This window comes from Triticum urartu, chromosome 3A (genome assembly GCF_056163025.1).
Source record: "Triticum urartu cultivar PI428250 chromosome 3A, HENAU_Tu73, whole genome shotgun sequence".
NCBI classification, from domain to species: domain Eukaryota; kingdom Viridiplantae; phylum Streptophyta; class Magnoliopsida; order Poales; family Poaceae; genus Triticum; species Triticum urartu.
Window position 1 is genome coordinate 738,144,732 of NC_141875.1, and position 18,247 is coordinate 738,162,978.

The window sequence follows — 18,247 nt, forward strand, 5'->3', positions numbered from 1 at the left end:
TCACTCCCCTGTGTGCACACCAGCGGACAGCCGGCGATTTTCCGAGATGGAAGAGAAGAACGACGGGGAGGCGCCCACGCACGTGCCGGCCGCCGCTGCAGCCAGCATGTCCAGGTGCATATCCGCGGCCGCAGGTCCTCCTCCTTCGCCGTGTCCTCCTTACATGGCCGCCGTCGCCGGCAGAGGCGAGCGTGGCGGTGGGGAACGCTGCTGAAGGAGCCGATCGAGTTAACCGTTTTCTTTTAGCCAAAATGGGAAGTGTAAACTTTTTTTAGGGTACTAATTTTGCTCACGAATTAGAAACTATTCATGTGTTTGAAAATTTGTCGGGAATTCAAAAAAAGTTATGGGAATTTTATTTGTTCACACATTTAAAAATATTTGGGAATTTCAAATAATGTTCTAGCTTCCCAAATTTGTTCATGAATTCAAAAATGATTATATTTTCAAATTTTGTTCCCAAATTCAGAAAATGCACGGGGATTTAGAAAAATGTGAGTTTCGAAATAATGTTTCGTAATATTGAGAATTGTTCTTTTTTTTTCAATTTTTGTTCCTGTTTCTCAAAATGTGTTTGTGTTTTCTACAAAATTGTTCGTAATTTCGAAAAATATTCTCGTTTGGAATTTCTTTCCTTTTTTGCTAATACAAAAAATGTTCATGTTTTCAAAGTTTGTTAAAAAATTCAAAAAATTGTTCACATCTTCGAAATTTGTTTATCAGTTTGAAAAAAGTTCCTATTTTTTTAAAAAATTATTGTTTTAGAAACCTGTTCACATTTTCAAATATTGTTCAAAATTGCAAAGCCAAAAACATAAGGAAAACCAGGGAAATGCCGGAAAAGCCAAGAAAACATCTAAAAGGCAAAAATGCGTACAGAAAATAAAAAAACTGAACAGAGCGCCCCACACGTGACATGTGGCGACGGCTGAGAGCGTGGCAAGTGGCGTGCTGCTAGCCCATCAAAAGCGACCCTTGGGAGGCTCGCCAAGGAATACTCGCTGATTATTTGCTCTCCTTTAACCGGCGCAGCATGCGCGCTGAATTGGGTTTGGCAGGGAAATGCCCATATTTTGTTTGCACGTAATGTTTATTTTCTCTGAGCCCAGATGAGGTAGCCCTAAATCCAGTCAGCCTCAACCTCGCCAAGATGATGTCACGAGGACATCCAACAACACCAAGAAGAAGAAATACTAAATTAAGCAGACTGTATATATCTCTATTTCCATTCGCTCATATTAATTTGTTATCTCTGTTTATCCTGTCAATCTCATCGCAGACGGTTAGTAATATGTATTCGATATAGATCTTCTATATTATCGCCTACAGGTTGGTTTATTGAAGTGTGTGCCTTGACGAGCACACAATTCACAAAAAAAGACCGTATGGGCTGTCTATAATGATCGCACATAATTCTGATTACCGACCTGTTTGCCGGGTATCACACACATATTGTTACGCCGAATCGTTTGTGTTCACCGCGATCATCGCAAATGGTTCATCGGAGCGAACTGTATGCCGTGTATCGCACACATCTTGATCTGGCTGCCCGTTTCTGCTGCTCTTTCTCATCGCAAACAGTTCGTATGGATCAACTGTATGCCCCGCATCGCACACGTAACTAGAATCTGAACTGTGTTTGATGTATCATTCATCGCAAACGTTTTTACATATTTTTGACGTTTTTTTACATAATCATTTGCAATTAATGCATCGCACGCAGTTTCGTCAAAGGGTCTCTGATCGTAGTGTCGCGTTAGTAGTATCCTGCAGTAGTGTGTAGCACCAGGCTCACAGGAACTCGTGCCCGGTCTGGACGGAAACATATCCCGCTAGCAAAGTCTGCACAACTGCATGTGAAGCAAAGTCTTCCTCACCTCCAAGACCCCACCATCGCCGCTTGTAGGTCCTCCAATCACGCCATGGCATACTCCACATGTGTTGATCCCTTGGAAATCTTGGTGCAGACATTCCCAAGGTGTCAATAAAAACAGAACTTTGCTATACCCTGGTGAAGCTGGTTAAGCTGATATTGCCGGGGGATGATTGTCTCTAAAAATTTCGTACCACCTAGGATGACAAGTTAACAGTCACTGCATTGGGAGCGCCATAAGCCTAGCATGTCCAAATATTCATGACAACATAATACCTACCATTTAATTCTTAACTATTTACCAACCTGAATTAAATCACATTCCAACTACTTACATGTTATTTGTTTGTAGCGTGAGTGAACAAACTGTTGGCCTAATTAAATACATACTCCTTCGAAAAGCAACTAGGGATGACAATGGGTAGCTATTAACAGTGTAGCCCACGGCTAAACATGCTATTAAGGTAAGGGTATGGAACAAAAAATTATCGATGGGTATATAAAAACAGGGAAATCTCAAGCCCATCGGCTCTAGCGGGCACGATTATGGGATTGTATAATCCATACCCACGTACCCATGTACTCTTATAAATATGACATGTGGGCCTCGATATTTTGGTTGGGATTGTTGCAAAGTGATTCTTATTTTGGGACCTTAATTATGCTCAAAGTGTCTAACTTTATCGTGATTTTTTGAACTTAAAATGCTTGACTATGTGTTTTTTGAACAATTTGTGTTGCTTATGAGAATATGTTGTTGTTTATGGTACATTGTTCTTTATAAGTTGTGTTGTTGTTTCTGACTATGTGATTCTCAATTTGATGTGTTGCTAACGCGTGTATTTGCACCCTTGGGGTGCCCTTTTTACTCTGTTAGACGGTGGGTATGGAAAAAGTTATACCCACTGTTAGGTACGGGTATAGATGATGGTACGCTCAAAATAGATGGAGATGGGTAAGGGTATGGGGAGGCTCCACCCATGCGCAAACCTGACGGGTGCCATCCCTAGAACCAATGATGGTGTGCCAGGTGGCCTGGGGTGACCCCATTGTGTGAGGCACTAGTCTCGATGAGTATTCTGGAAGCACTTCGTCTTCGGTACAACCCCCTGGATACATCGACGGCCCAGATTAGAAGATACCCCGTCGGTTCGATAAGTGAGGAGGGGTAGGATGGGAATTTCAAGGGGGCACAGCGTACCGCGGCGTTCCGCGGCGCGCGGACATATGGTCCGCTATATGCCGTACGTGGCGGTGTACGGCCGCGTCAGGGGCGGCCCACGCGTACTTAGTTCACCACCGCCGCCCCCCGCATTAATCCGGCGCGGATTGCGGTGGTCATTTACGCCGCGCAGCGCCCCGTCGAATCGCCGCGGTGGGGAGTCTAGTCGCCGGCGTCGGTCCACGCGCGGCGTCGATTCCCACGCTGACTGCCTGCGCTCGCCGCCTGCGCACGCCGCCCCCTCGCCTGCCAGCATTAATAGAAGGTATTGTGACACCCGGATAATTAAGCTACAGTAATTCCCTGCAAATGATGCCATGTCATCGCTATTACCGTAGTTAATCTCGCGATGATTCAGTCCTGTTTGAGTTCAAAATTCAAAATCAAGTAAGACAAATAAAGTTTTGAATTGTCAAAACTAAAATGTTCAAAGCATGGCAGATAATCCCTGGATATTATCATGTTAAGCTCATATTTTATAAAGTTTCAAAATGCCCAAAAATCAATAAAACAGTGGCTAAAACAAATATTTGAATGCCTTTTTAAATTATTAAATTCCGAAAAAAATATTTTGGTATAGTCAAAATATATATATTTTATTTTGTGCCAAAATTTTTGTGGAAGAGAGTTATTTTGAACGAGCCAGTTTTATATTTAGTAAAACTATTTTTTCTAATTCAAATAAAAGGCAAAACAAAAGGAAAAATAGAAATGGAAAAGAAAAAGGATAAAGGAAAAGAACCACTACACTGCCGGGCTCTATGCGTGTACAGAACGGCCCAGTCCACCAACGCTCTTGTCTTCAACCTACTGCTCATCTGAGGCGCTCTGGAGGCAGCGCGTGCATCCATGGGGTGGATCCTCCACGCGTCGCGCATCCGCCGGCGCCCAGGGTGGATAAGACCATCCCCAACGATACTTCTCCCATGTCCTCAAGAACAGACGGAACTACTCACAAAGCATGTTCATGTTCATGATCAGAGTAGATAAATATGTAATTACCAATTTGAACATATAATCTTTCACCAAGTAAACCCACTAGATGGTGTTACTGAAGATGTTTATGCAGATGGGTCCTCCCGCGATGAGAGGAGCGTTGGTGATGATGATGGTTTTTGTAACACCCCTAGTTAATGAGCTACAATAACCCTCTATGATTAAGCTAATCATTTTGCTAAATAGTGCATGATCACCTTTGATGCTATATCTCATTTCAAATTCCACTTGAATTCAAATTTAAATAATAAGTGAAATACAGAAATTCACAAACATGAAAACTGAAATGTTCATCATGTGGCAAATAATCCATAACTACTTATGGTGGTAAACCAAAAAAAAATTATAAAGTGTTCAAGTGCCCAAAAATAACTAAAACATGGGCTAAAACAATTATTTAAATGCCTTTTTAAAATTATAATATTGTAAAATATTTTATTTAATCCCCAAACTTTTTGTGGCGATGACTTATTTTACTACACTAATTGTGGTGCAAGTTTTCTATTTTATAAAACAAAAATCATTTGAAAATAAATTGGGAAACAGAAAGAAATAAAAAGAAAAGAAAAACAGAAATAAGAAAAAGGCAAAGGAGCACTACACTGGGCCTTGTGCATAGTGCCAGCTCACCTGGCCCAACTAGCCCAACCAAAGCTTTCAAGTTCCTCCCCCTGTTCACCGTTACGGTGGACAATACGCCCACGCGTCGGCCATCCGCGACCACCACGTCGCCCTCGTCGACCTACAAGGACGACCCCCTCCTGTGAACCCTAGATCGAAACTGTCGTGGAAGTGTGACGGCAGATGTCCTAGCGAAAGGACTTAGCCGTAGGGCCATCGCAACTAGGAAGCTTAAAGGGGTTAATCGAGACAAAGGACACGAGAGGTTTTATACTAGTTCGGCCCCTTACGATGAAGGTAAAAGCCTACGTCTAGTTGTGTTGGTATTGCTGGGATTTCGATCACCAAGAGGCTTAACTCGCCGGCTTGATTATCGATCTCTTGTTTCTTGCCCTAAGCCGCCATCGGGTCGTCCCCTTATATACACGGGTTGACGCCTGGTGGCCTACAGAGTCCCGGCCGGCTCATAAATCGTGTCTGGCTCGGTGACTTCTTTTACATGCCTTTCTTTACAAGTCTTTCCTTACATACAACGGTTTACAATATTAGGCCTTAAGCCACCTCCAGGCCTTTTAGGCCTTCTATAAGATTTGATAAACTATCATCTTAATATTTACAGGGCTTCCTTTGTAACCCGCCATTGGAGCTGACCCGGCCCCTCCTGGGCGGGTCATAGCTGATAGCTATATCCCCAACATTAGGCCCCAGTTAGACTTTGAACTTTGTTCTTTGTCAATCTTCAACACTTAGAAAAAATCCATCTTCTTATCCTCGCAGAAGTTTTTTGTAACCCGCCATGACATCATCTTTTGAAAACACAAAAAAACTTTTATGACGTCATCTCTCAACGGATCTTCATCTTTAATGCCTTCCGAGAATCGAGGCATCCATCTAGTTAGATAACCATTATTCGGCTCTTCCTTGATTTTCGCTCCCGTCTGTTCACCTTTTCCCTTATAAATAGGCACGCCTCAGCCTTCCTCGTTCTTCTCTCTCTCCGTCTTCTTCCTCTCGTAACCCTCCTACTGCTCGAGCTTCGCCGCCGTCGCACTTCACCTCCGTCTCCGTCGACCTTGGCCGCTGCATTACCTGAATCGGTCCAGATAATGGCGGCGATCTCCGCAAAAGATCCATGGTTGTGAGTACTCCCCTTCCTGCTCCTCAGATCCGCATTAGGGTTTCTAGCTTTCTGCATGTTCTTCGCAGTTCATCATGGTTTCCTTGTAGTTCTTCCACCACGGCTTCTTCTTGATTCAAAGAGAACATGTGCTCATGCGATAGTTGTTTTGTGCCCATCTTCAATACCAGCAGATACTTTTCTCTGGTTCAAAAGGCCTCACTAGAGCTCATGAAATCATCTGGGCTAAATTTTTAGGTCTAGACTTTTTTCCATTTTGAACGACCCTTTGATCCAGAATAATATCATGAAATTAGGAAACTTGTTTGCTTCCACACTTAGCCAATTCTGTCTCTGATTTCCTTTAAATGTCTGTAGTTATGGCGGCTTACTACGCCGGCTTACTTTTCCCTTATATGACATTAGCCCTTACTTAAGTCGCCATTACTTATTTGCATCATCATCACTTAACTGTTGATTTCACCATTGAATTGAACTGGCATGCTACTTTCTTTTCAGTTTTATCTTTTGATCATCATGCCGTCAAAAGCGCCGACCATCTGCAACTAGGTTCCCTCAACCATAACCGAGGAACGTTTGAAGGAGTTCTTCACCATAGGATTTTTGCCAGGAAAAGACGTCATGTCTTACCGTGCCCCTGACCAGGACAAAGAACGACCCAATCCAAGAGATGGCGAAGTGATTGTTTTTACTGACCATATGAACCGTGGCTTCTCACCGCCCGACTCAAAGTTCTTCAGAGAGGTCCTCCACCTTTTCAAACTCCTCCCTCAAATATCGGGCCCAATTCCATTTCTAACATCTGTAACTTCTAAGTGCTCTGTGAGGTGTATCTTCAAGAATAGCCGACCGTGGAGCAGTTTAGAGAATATTTTTATCTGAACCGGCAGAACGAGTGCACCAACGGCCTTAGCTTGGAGCTTGGAGGCAACTCAATTCAGCGCCGGCATTGCACTGTCTTCCCCCTCATAGTCTTGCCGAGTCATCCAAAAGACTGGCATCAGACTTGGTTCTATTATCAAGACATTTCACCAGCAAACGAGAAGCCACTGCCGGGTTATCGCCCCGAACGTCTTGACTCCAAGTTCGCGCTCCCTGACAAGCTTACTGCCGTCGAACGCAAGAAGCTGATCCCATCAATAAAGAGGATTAATGCCTTATTAGGAAACGGCTTAGCCGGAGTTGATCTGACCCGCTGCTGGATCTCATGGCGGGTTATCCCTCTAAGTCGTCGGTCAAAATTGATGTACGAGTATGGTGGAGGCCCAGATGACTCTCTTCGTCACAGCTCCGTTCAACTAACGGAAGAAGATATTGTTTCAATGTCAACCCTTCTGGTGAACAGAAAATATGAAGACTGCAGTATCGTCGGGTTAAACCCCTTCTGCAAGCTTAACCCGGTGCCAGAAGTAAGGAAACTCTGATCTCTCTCCTTTGTATTTTCCCAGCCATGTTGTTTAATACTTACCTGACCTTTCATCTTGTTTTTACCTGTTTGCAAGCCAAATCTGATTTCTGGAAAGCTAAATATGACCACGAAGCTGCGAAGAAAGCGAGAGCCGCCGCCATAAACGCCAAGAAAATGACCCGGAGGTTGAAAAAGAAGAAGAAGAGCACTGTTGAAGATTTGATGAGGCTTGACGATACTTCTGAGTCGGAGTTAGCCCTTGACTCCCTTGGCCAATTTTTTAGTAATCTTATTAACACTGATCATTACCAGGACGACACTGGGGCCAGTCAGGCTGTGGAAGAAGAGGTACATACTTCCTCCGACTCAGCCCATTTGCCAAGACAGAAACTTCGAGTCGTAACCCGGAAAGTAAGGTTTTCACACCCTTTAGCTTATCTGGACCCTCACTTTCTTTTGAAAAAGCAGCAACATGAGAGCCGCCGTCAAGCCCGGGCCGAAGACGAACCGGTTGTTGTTCTTCAACAAACTCCTCAAAAACACCAGAACGAGGTTTATTTCTTTATTTTTGACTTTCTGTTAATGGATCTCCTCCCTTGCATTACTTACTTTGTCTTATCTTTGCAGGAGGTATCTCGCTCCTCTGGCGAGTCGTCTCAAACCCAGTTTCTGGCCTTCAAGACTGCCCCTGGGTAAGGAAAAAATCATCTTTCCTCCGTGTTTTTCAACCTGTATCCTTACACTTACAGTCCTATAATATTTCTCTTAGTGGGCAAGCTAAGTCTCAGAAGGCCAAGGTAACTAAGCCGGCGGAAGACCCGCCAGTCCTTGCACCTGAACCGGCGAGGACACCTTCTCCTCCATCAATTGAAACTCCAGAAGACCCGCCTGTCAATGCAGAAGCAAATCCTCCTAAGCCGTCGGTTGATGATACCACCATTAACCCTTCCACAACTGGACCATCGAGCTTGGCCAACCCGCCATCACCGTCTGCTTAAGACGTTTTGATCATCGGGAGCCGCTTTGTTGAGCCGGGGAATCCAACCGTCTTGGCTCGCCACACGGCGAAACAAGAGGCATTGGAGAGACAGAAAGTGTGATTTGATGTTGCACATTATGATCATCTGAATGCCAACAATATTTTATCCGGCTATCTCAGCCATGTGCACTCCAGTCGTGACTCAGAGATCGAAATGGTCAAACAGTTGCTGCTGAAATATGAGGTATGTTCTTCTGGCTTATCTATATTCCGCCAGCCCCCAAGTCTTCAGATTATGAGAGAAACAGAATGATGTATAGACTTTATAATATAGGCTAAGACTTTTACCTTTGAAACTTTTCTTGAGTTCAGTAAAATAAAACAAAGCTTCACCTGTAGTCCCCAAGGGCCGGTTCATTTGATCATAAATGAGTTGGTACTTTAAATTGTCTTGTACCGTATTCAAAGAACTTCGTAATCCGGCTTAACCTTGAGAAATTTGCTGAATAGCATACATTAGCCCCCAAGTGCCAAGTGCTGTTACTTTGTAAAGTACTTGGGACTTAAAGTATGTCTTTGGAGTCATAAGAAATTGTTTTGGCATACATTAGCCCCCATGTGTCAAGTGGTTTTGTAAAGTACTTGAGACTTGAATCTTGACTTTTGAACCTTAAGCGAAATCTTGACTCATCTGGGTATGTTTTTTTGCAGAATGCCTTATCTGAACTGAGCTCACAATTGACTAATGCGAAGAACCGGCTGGCGGGTCAAGAGGCAAAATCCAGTCTGCTAACTCCAAATTACATGTAAGTCTCTCTGAGACGGAAAAATTAAAGACCAGCTTCACCACCAAGAAGAAAATCTGGGCAGAGGAAAAAACGCTTCTGACACAACGTGCCGAGAAGGCCGAAGCAGCCCTTGAAGAGGTTTCAACAGAGCTGAACGGTTTAAAGGGCCGGGTGTCTCAAATGGTGTCCGCCATCTTTGTTAAGCCGTCTATCTTTGATCTTGTGTACTTTTTGCTGATCCGGAAAATAAGCTGCCAGCTGACTTTGTTTATAAAATATGTGCAGGCCCACGAAGCAAGAATCTGAGCCAAGATCACGTGATTAAACTGAAGGCAGTGTATACCTTAGTGGAGCAACTGTATATTGGCGCATAACGGGCACTTGCCGCCATCTCTCTTGCCAATCAAGGAACCAACCGGCTCAGCGACGTCTTAAAGAAACTGTCAATCCTACCCGCCAGGTTTCAAAAAGTGAAGCGCTCCTGTGCGAGAGCCAGATCATTGACTGTCCTGAGCCGCTCCAAGGCTTGGGTGCCAGATCTAGACCCGACGGACGTGGCCATAGGATAACCTACGGTGAAGGAAGACGGATCTCCCTTTAAGCAAGATGACTTCATGGCTTGCGTGCGCGAAGTCCGACCTCAGGCGACTATTCTTGGAGATGACACCAACATCGACAAGTATCAGCCGAGTTTTGATGTTGAAAATAAGAAGATGGCAACTCCGTCGTACAAGGTGACTGATTTAATCCCACCTGTTCGTGAAAATACATTTGCTCCGGAAGTTGATCCGGCCGGCCTGATTGATGAAGAAGCAGAATTTGTCGCTGTGAACGGTTTTGATTGGTCAAAACCCAGCTTCCAGTCAACAGAGGGCGGTGAACCGGCGAGGGAGGAGTAATAACCATCTTCATCGGCTTATAAAATCCTTGTAATAGGTTTGCTGTGAAAACACTGCATGCTTTGCCTATGCCATCGCGCATAAAACACTTGTGTGTGATTCTGTGTTTCCTGATGTCAATATATGCATCATATTTACAGTTGTCCCTGTAATACTTCAACTCTGTTCCTGTAGATACAAGAGAAAATACTGGCTTGGCGGCTTAGCACCGAACGGGTTAGAACACCCGGCTTATAGCCAATATTTTTTCCATAGTAGAAAACAGAAACCGACATAAAAAGAGAACAAGGCTGAAAAAACTCTTCGATTAATACAGGAGGCAATTGCACATAAACAATAGCCATACTTGTACCTTTGATCTCCGGACCACCGGCTTAAATAACCCGGGTGTTGAAGCTGATAATGCAATTTTTTGGAAAAGTCAATGCTTCTGAATACTTAATGATTATCATACCTTTGTGGTTTGTTGTCCAATAGTCCAGCCGGCGAAAGAGACCATGCTGTTTATTTAGGAAATTGAAACAACAAAAAACGAGAAGGCAAATAACATGTGGTAAAAGTAAATAAAATTGAACCTTGTAATTAAAAGGTGGGGGTTTCTGATTCGAATACGATCAGTAAACCAGACCAAAGGGGTTAAGCTAAGGTTCGAATACGACCATATAGCCCCCAGTGGCTTTGGCGTTGCGCCAATCAAGAGGGTACCGATAGCTATGTTCTCTTTGGTTCGAATACGACCTATGTTTTAACAGGAAGCCCCCAAATGACCTTGAGAGGTTTTTAACGACCCTGATTCGAATACGATCCAAGTCGGACCCAAAAGGGGTTAAGCTGTGATTCGGACACGATCAAGAAGCCCCCTAGTGAGTTTGGCCTTGAGCCGATCAAGAGGGTTACGACAGCTATGTTCTCTTTGGTTCGAATACGACCTATGTTTGAACAGGAAGCCCCCAAGTGACCATGATAGTTGCGGCTAGATTCGAATACGATCATAAGCCAGACCAAAAAGGTTAAACTTGATTCAAATATGATCAGCTCCTTAATAGTCATTTGAAAATAAGAAACAACAAAGATGCTTAATCTTTTGAAAAGAAAAGAGACCGATGGTCTTGCTTTATTACTTATCATAGTATATACAACATTAAAGTATGTACATGATGAGAGCCGGTGGCTCAGGTGTAGTATGGCTGAAGTTGTGCAATGTTCCATGGTCGGCGGGTCTCCTCTTCCGACTTACGTGAGGCTTTGTGCTCTCGAACGTCAATGAGGTAATATGACCCGTTGTTTAAGTTCTTGCTGACCACAAAGGGTCCTTCCCAAGGTGGGGATACCTTGTGTGCATCTGACAGATCCTGGATGAGCGGGAGCACCAGGTCGCCTTCCTGAAAAGTCCTGGACTTAACCCGGCGGCTGTGATAACAGCGCATGTCCTTTTGATAAATTGCTGATCGAGCCGCTGCTAAGTATCTTTCCTCATCGAACAAGTCAAGTGCATCCTGTCTGGCTTGTTCATTATTAGCTTCAACATAAGCTGCCACACGGGGCGGGTCATGACGATGTCACTAGGCAACACTGCTTCTGCTCCATACACCATGAAGAAAGGTGTGTAACCTGTAGATCTGTTAGGTGTGGTATTGATGCTCCACAGCACCGAGGGTAATTCCTCTACCCAACAACCCAGCGTTCGCTGTAAGGGAACCATAAGCCAGGGTTTGAGACCTTTTAAAATTTCCTGATTTGCTCTCTCAGCTTGACCATTGGATTGAGGATGAGCTACAGAAGAAACATCAAGCCGAATATGCTCACGTTGAAAAAACTCCTCCATAGCCCCTTGGGATAAATTAATGCCATTGTCAGTGATAATGCTGTGTGGAAAACCAAAACGGAAGATCACCTTTTTCATGAACTGAACCGCCGTGGCCGCATCACACCTACTCACCGGCTCTGCCTCAACCCACTTTGTGAATTTATCAACTGCCACTAAAAGATGTGTCTTTTTATCCTTAGACCTTTTGAAAGGTCCAACCATGTCAAGCCCCTAGACCGCAAATGGCCAAGTGATTAGAATCATCCGGAGCTCTTGATCCCGCACATGTGCTCGTCATGTGAACTTTTGACATCCATCACATCTACTGACCAGATCATCTACATCAGTGAGAGCCGTCAACCAGTAAAAACCGTGACGAAAAGCCTTGGACACCAGAGATTTTTGACCCGGCGTGATGACCACAATCGCCTTCATGGATCTCGAGAAGTATTTCTTGGCCTTCTTCAGGGGAAACACACCGCTGAAACGCTCCAGAGACGCTACGATGGTATAGTTCTCCATCAGAAATCGTCATTGACTTAGACCGCCGGGTTATCTATCGAGTCAGGGTCTCATCCGCTGGGAACTCTCCCCGGGTCATGTAAGCCAAGAACGACACTGTCCAATCTGGGATGACATGAAGAGCCGCCACCAACTGTGCCTCCGGGTCAGGAACGGCTCGATCTTCTTCTATGGGCAACTTAACAGACGGGTTATGCAAAACATCCAAAAAGGTGTTAGGTGGCACTGGCTTACGCTGAGATCCCAACCGGCTTAGAGCATCAGCCGCTTCGTTCTTCCTACAGTCAATGTGCTCCACCTAATATCCTTTAAAATGTCCTGCAACAGCATCAACTTCACGGCGATAAGCCGCCATGAGAGGGTCTTTGAAATCCCACTTGCCTGATACTTGTTGAGCCACTAAATCTGAGTCGCCAAGACACCGGACCCGGCTCAGGCTCATCTCTTTGTCCACTCGAAGATCATGGAGCAAGGCTTCATACTCTGCTGTGTTGTTAGTACAAGGAAACATCAGCCGTAACACATAACAAAATTTGTCACCTCGAGGGGAGGTTAAAACAACTCCAGCCCCCGAGCCTTCCAACTGTCTGGACCCATCAAAATGAATAGTCCAATATGTGTTGTCTGGTTTCTCCTCCGGCATCTGCATCTCTGTCCAGTCAGTAATAAAGTCAACCAGCGCCCGAGACTTGATCGCAGTACGTGGCACATACTTCAACCCATGAGATCCAAGTTCAATGGCTCACTTGGCGACTCGTCGAGTGGCCTCTCTATTTTGGATGATGTATCCCAAAGGAGCAGAACTAACCACAGTGATTGGGTGACCCTGAAAGTAATGTTTAAGCTTCCGGCTTGCCATGAACACCCCATATACGAGCTTCTACCAATGTGGATATCTTTGTTTAGATTCAATCAACACCTCACTGATGTAATAAACCGGCCGTTGAACCGGATGTTCCTTGCCAACCCCCTTGCGTTCCACCACAATTGCCACACTAACAGCTCGTGAGTTTGCAGCTACGTATAACAACAGCGGCTCTTTCCCAATTGGAGCAGCAAGGACCGGCGGCTCAGCAAGCTGTTTCTTCAGATCCTCAAAAGCAGAGTTCGCAGCATCGCTCCAAACAAAATCATCCGTTTTCTTCATCAGCTGATACAAAGGCATCACCTTCTCCCCTAAACGGGTTATGAACCGGCTCAAAGCAGCAACATGACCCGCCAGCCGTTGAACATCATTGATGCATGTTGGCTTGGCCAGGGATGTAATCGCTTTAATCTTCTCTGGGTTAGCTTCGATACCTCGGTTAGACACCAAAAAACCCAAGAGCTTGCCGGCTGGGACTCCAAAAATGCACTTAGCCAGGTTAAGCATCATTTTGTAGACTTGGAGGTTATCGAAGGTCTCTTTCAGATCTGTGACCAAGGCCCAATCTGATTGTGAAGACAATTCTGCACACATCGTTGATAGGTCGCATGGGCACTCTTAAGCCCAAAAGGCATGGACACATAGTAGAAAGCTCCAAACGGAGTGATAAAAGCTGTCTTCTCCTGATTTTTGACTGCCATCTTGATCTAATGATAACCTGAATAAGCATCCAAAAAGCTCAAACGTGCGCAACCCGCCGTAGCATCGATGATCTGATCAATACGGGGGAGGGCAAAAGGGTCAGCCGGACAAGCCTTGTCTAAATCGGTGTAATCCACACACATACGCCAGGTGTCGTTCTTTTTGAGTACAACCACCGGGTTGGCTAACCACTCTGGGTGAAAAACTTCCACAATGAACCCGTCCGTGAAGAGCCGGGCCTCCTCTTCTCCAATGGCCTTGCGCCTTTCCTCGTTGAACCGTCAGAGAAACTGTCTAACTGGTCTAAACTTTGGATCAATATTGAGAGTGTGCTCACCAAGTTCCCTCGGGACACCCGGCATGTCAGAAGGTTTCCATGCAAAGATGTCCTGGTTCTCATGGATGAACTCGATGAGCGCGCTTTCCTATTTTGGATCCAGGTTGGCACTGATGATGAACTGCTTAGATGAATCGCCAGGCACAAAGTCAACCATCTTGGTGTCATCAGCTGATTTGAATTTCAACACCGGCTCATGCTCTGTTGTTGGCTTCTTTAAAGATGTCATGTTTGCGGGTCAACATGATCCTTATAAAACTTTAACTTCTTTGTTGCACAAACAGACTCAGCATAGGCAGCATCACCTTCTTCACACTCCAAGGCTATTTTCCGGCTTCCATGTACTGTGATAGTGCCCTTATAACCCGGCATCTTGAGCTGCAAATACACATAACATGGCCGAGCCATGAACTTGGCATAAGCCGGCCGTCCAAATAGAGCATGATATGGGCTTTTGATTTTAACCACCTCAAAGGTTAATGTTTCTGCTCTGGAGCCATACTCATCCCCAAAGGCTACTTCTAGTTCAATCTTACCAACTGGGTATGCCGACTTGCCAGGTACCACACCGTGAAAAACAGTGTTCGATTGCTTAAGACTCTTATCAGTCAATCCCATCTGACGGAACGTCTCATAGTAGAGGATGTTGATGCTGCTGCCTCCATCCATGAGTACCTTAGTGAATTTATATCCACCAACCTGAGGCGCCACTACCAAGGCCAAGTGACCCGGATTATCAACCTGGGGTGGGTGATCCTCTCTGCTCCACACAATAGGTTGTTCTGACCAACGTAAGTAACATGGAACCGCCGACTCAACGGCATTGACGGCCCTCTTGTGAAGCTTCTGGTCCCTCTTACATAAACTAGTGGTAAACACATGGTATTGCCCACTATTCAACTGTTTTGGGTTGCTTTGATATTCGGACTGTTGCTGCTGATTACCTTGGCCGGGTTGTGAATTATATCCTCCCTGGTTACCTGGATGGCCCTGATCGTGAAATCCTCCTCCACCTGAACCGGCGCCCGGGCCATGGAAACCACCACCTAGGCCATGACCTCCATCAAACACATTTGAATTTTTAAACACCTTCATGATTGTACAATCCTCCCACAGGTGGGTGGCTGGCTTCTCCCGGGTGCCGTGTCTTTAACAAGGTTCATTCAATAGTTGCTCAAGGGTGGGACCTAACCCGCCCGACCGAGGGGGTTGCCTACCCTTGCGCCGTTGATTGCCACCCTGCACATTGGTGTTAGCGACAAATTCATCAGCCTTACGTTTATTACCTCCTTGATTTGCCGGCTTATGCTGGTGACCCTTGCCGTTGCCGTTCTTCTTTCCCTTTGTTGTCTTTTCATCGTCAGACACCGGGTCCTTGGTACTATCAGAATCAGCATACTTGAGGAGAGCTGCCATCAACTGGCCCATGTCATTGCAATCACGCTTGAGCCGCCCCAACTTCTGCTTCAGAGGTTCAAAACGACAGTTTTTCTCCAACATCAAGACGGCTGAACCCGCATCCATCTTATCAGATGAATGTATTATCTCCTTGACCCGGCGCACCCAATGGGTTGTAGATTCACCGTCCTCTTGTTTACAATTGGTCAGTTCCACAATCGACATGGGTTGTTTGCATGTGTCTTTGAAGTTCGGAATGAACCGGGCCTTCAACTCCGCCCATGAGCCGATGGAATTGGGTGGCAACCCCTTCAACCAAGTATGAGCTGTTCCATCCAACATCATAGTGAAATACGTAGCCATTGCTGCGTCGCTGACCTCCAACAACTCCATAGCCATCTCATAACTCTCAATCCAAGCCCCAGGCTGCAAGTCGGCCGTGTAATTAGGCAGCTTACGAGGCCCCTTGAAGTCCTTTGGCAAACGCTCATTACGTATGGCCGACACCAAGCAAGGGACGCCTCCGGTTGTTGTGGCCACTCCTGCCTCTACCGAGGTTGCTGGATAAGCCGGAATAGTATGATGAGCCGCCTGATCTGCTGCCAGTTGAACTGCTCGTTGAGCCTCTTGTCGGATCCTCTCCTGATACGCCAAATTAAGGGCTCCAGCCTGCACCGGCTCATACCTGTGTGGCCAGTTGCGGCGTTGAGCATTGCTTGACATGTCAGCTGAATCCATATGCCTACTGTAACTCGGGCTCCGGCTTGGGCGAGGAGTTGAATGGATCTTGTCTCGACTTTAGGAGTACGCATCCTGCTGTGCCAGAGCTGTTTGAAGAAGTTCTCTCACCCTCCGCATTTCAACCGCCGCCGGTGACCTTCCATCGGGAGAGCCGCCAAACGAGCTGACACTGCAATGAGGTTTTCCAAGGGATTGGAGAAGTGACCCGGCGGCGTTGGTATGTAATGAGGTGTAGCGGTAATTACACGAGGTGGTTCCATGGCGCGCGATTCGACCGGCGCGCCGGCTGTCGTGATCTGGTTTGCCTTCGGCGGGTTGCTTCCCCCAGCTCCGGGTGTATGAAAAAGGTTCCTAGGATCGAGCGTCAGAGGTAGACGTGACTGAGTTTTCTGATGCCTTCTTCTCATGACCTCGTTTGACGCATTCAGATCCACCGAGAGCCGTAAAGTCTCCGGTTGAAGCTGTTGAGCACGGATGTCCAAAGCCGCCCGCTCCGCTGCCATCCTGACCTCTTCTGCTACCAGATTTTCTTTAGCCTGTACCATCTCTTCACGTATGCGTGCCACCTCTGCGTCATGCTGGGCTTTATCCGCCGGCTCTACCACGGCAGTCAACAGAGTCGTCAGTTTATCCATGAGGTCCATTAGAATCTGAGCCTGGGGACGCGCGGGGTCTCCTGACCCGGCTCCAGCCGACCCGGTAGCTGTTGCCGCCGCTGCTGTGGAGTTCTGCCCGGGCTGTGTTCCTTCCATGAAGACTCTGGCCCAATTTGGCGGCTCAAGGGGGTCCGGAATACTACTGCCATCGAAACAGCCCCCGAGCATGCCATCCTGCAGCTGGTACAAAGAGTCCGTCTCGCCCGTTGATGATGCAGTGTCAGAACAGACGGCCGTCTCACCGCCCTCCACCGATCCTTCAGAGTATTCGCCGCCGTGGACGTAGCCTACGAAGGCATGCTTCACGATAGATTGAACACGGGTAGTCCTCGCATGCTGAGCCGTTTCGACGAGGTTGGTGTGGACGTTCGGCTCAGGGCCTGACTCGCCGATCCGGCCGATGAAGACGTGAATTCCGCCAAAGGGGACCCGATACCCGTACTCAATTGAGCTGGCCTCGGGGCCCCAGCCTTCGTCGTCGATGTAGAGCTTGCCGCGACGACTCTTGGTCATCCGGCCCACAGCGTATCCCTTGAGCCCTTCGAAGTTTCCCTTCAAGAACTCAAATCCACCGTGCGCTAGCCCCACGGTGGGCGCCAACTGTCATGGAATTTTCATGGCAGATTTCCTAGCGAAAGGGCTTAGTCGTAGGGCCATCGCAACTAGGAGGCTTAAAGGGGTTAATCGGGACAAAGGACACGAGAGGTTTTATACTAGTTCGGCCCCTTACGATGAAGGTAAAAGCCTACATCTAGTTGTGTTGGTATTGCTGGGATTTCGATCACCAAGAGGCTTAACTCACCGGCTTGGTTATCGATCTCTTGTTTCTTGCCCTAAGCCGCCACCGGGTCGTCCACTTATATACACGGGTTAACGCGTGGTGGCCTACAGAGTCCCAGCCGTCTCATAAATTGTGTCCGGCTCGGTGACTTCTTTTACATGCCTTTCTTTACAAGTGTTTCCTTACATACGGCGGTTTACAATATTGGGCCTTAAGCCGCCTCTAGGCCTTTTAGGCCTTCTATAAGATTTGATAAACTATCATCTTAATGTTTACGGGGCTTCCTTTGTGACCCGCCATTGGGGCTGACCCGGCCCCTCCTGGGCGGGTCATAGCTGATAGCTATATCCCCAACAGAAACCCCGCTCTCTCCCTCTTGCTTCACCACCAAGCACGCTCGTGGCCGCGTCGCTGTGCTAACCACAACCACTTCCTCCCTCGAGCCCCTCTGACGAGTCCAACCGCTCCGCCGTCCTCCTCTACGTCCTCCACACCGACCAACTGAAGCTAGTGG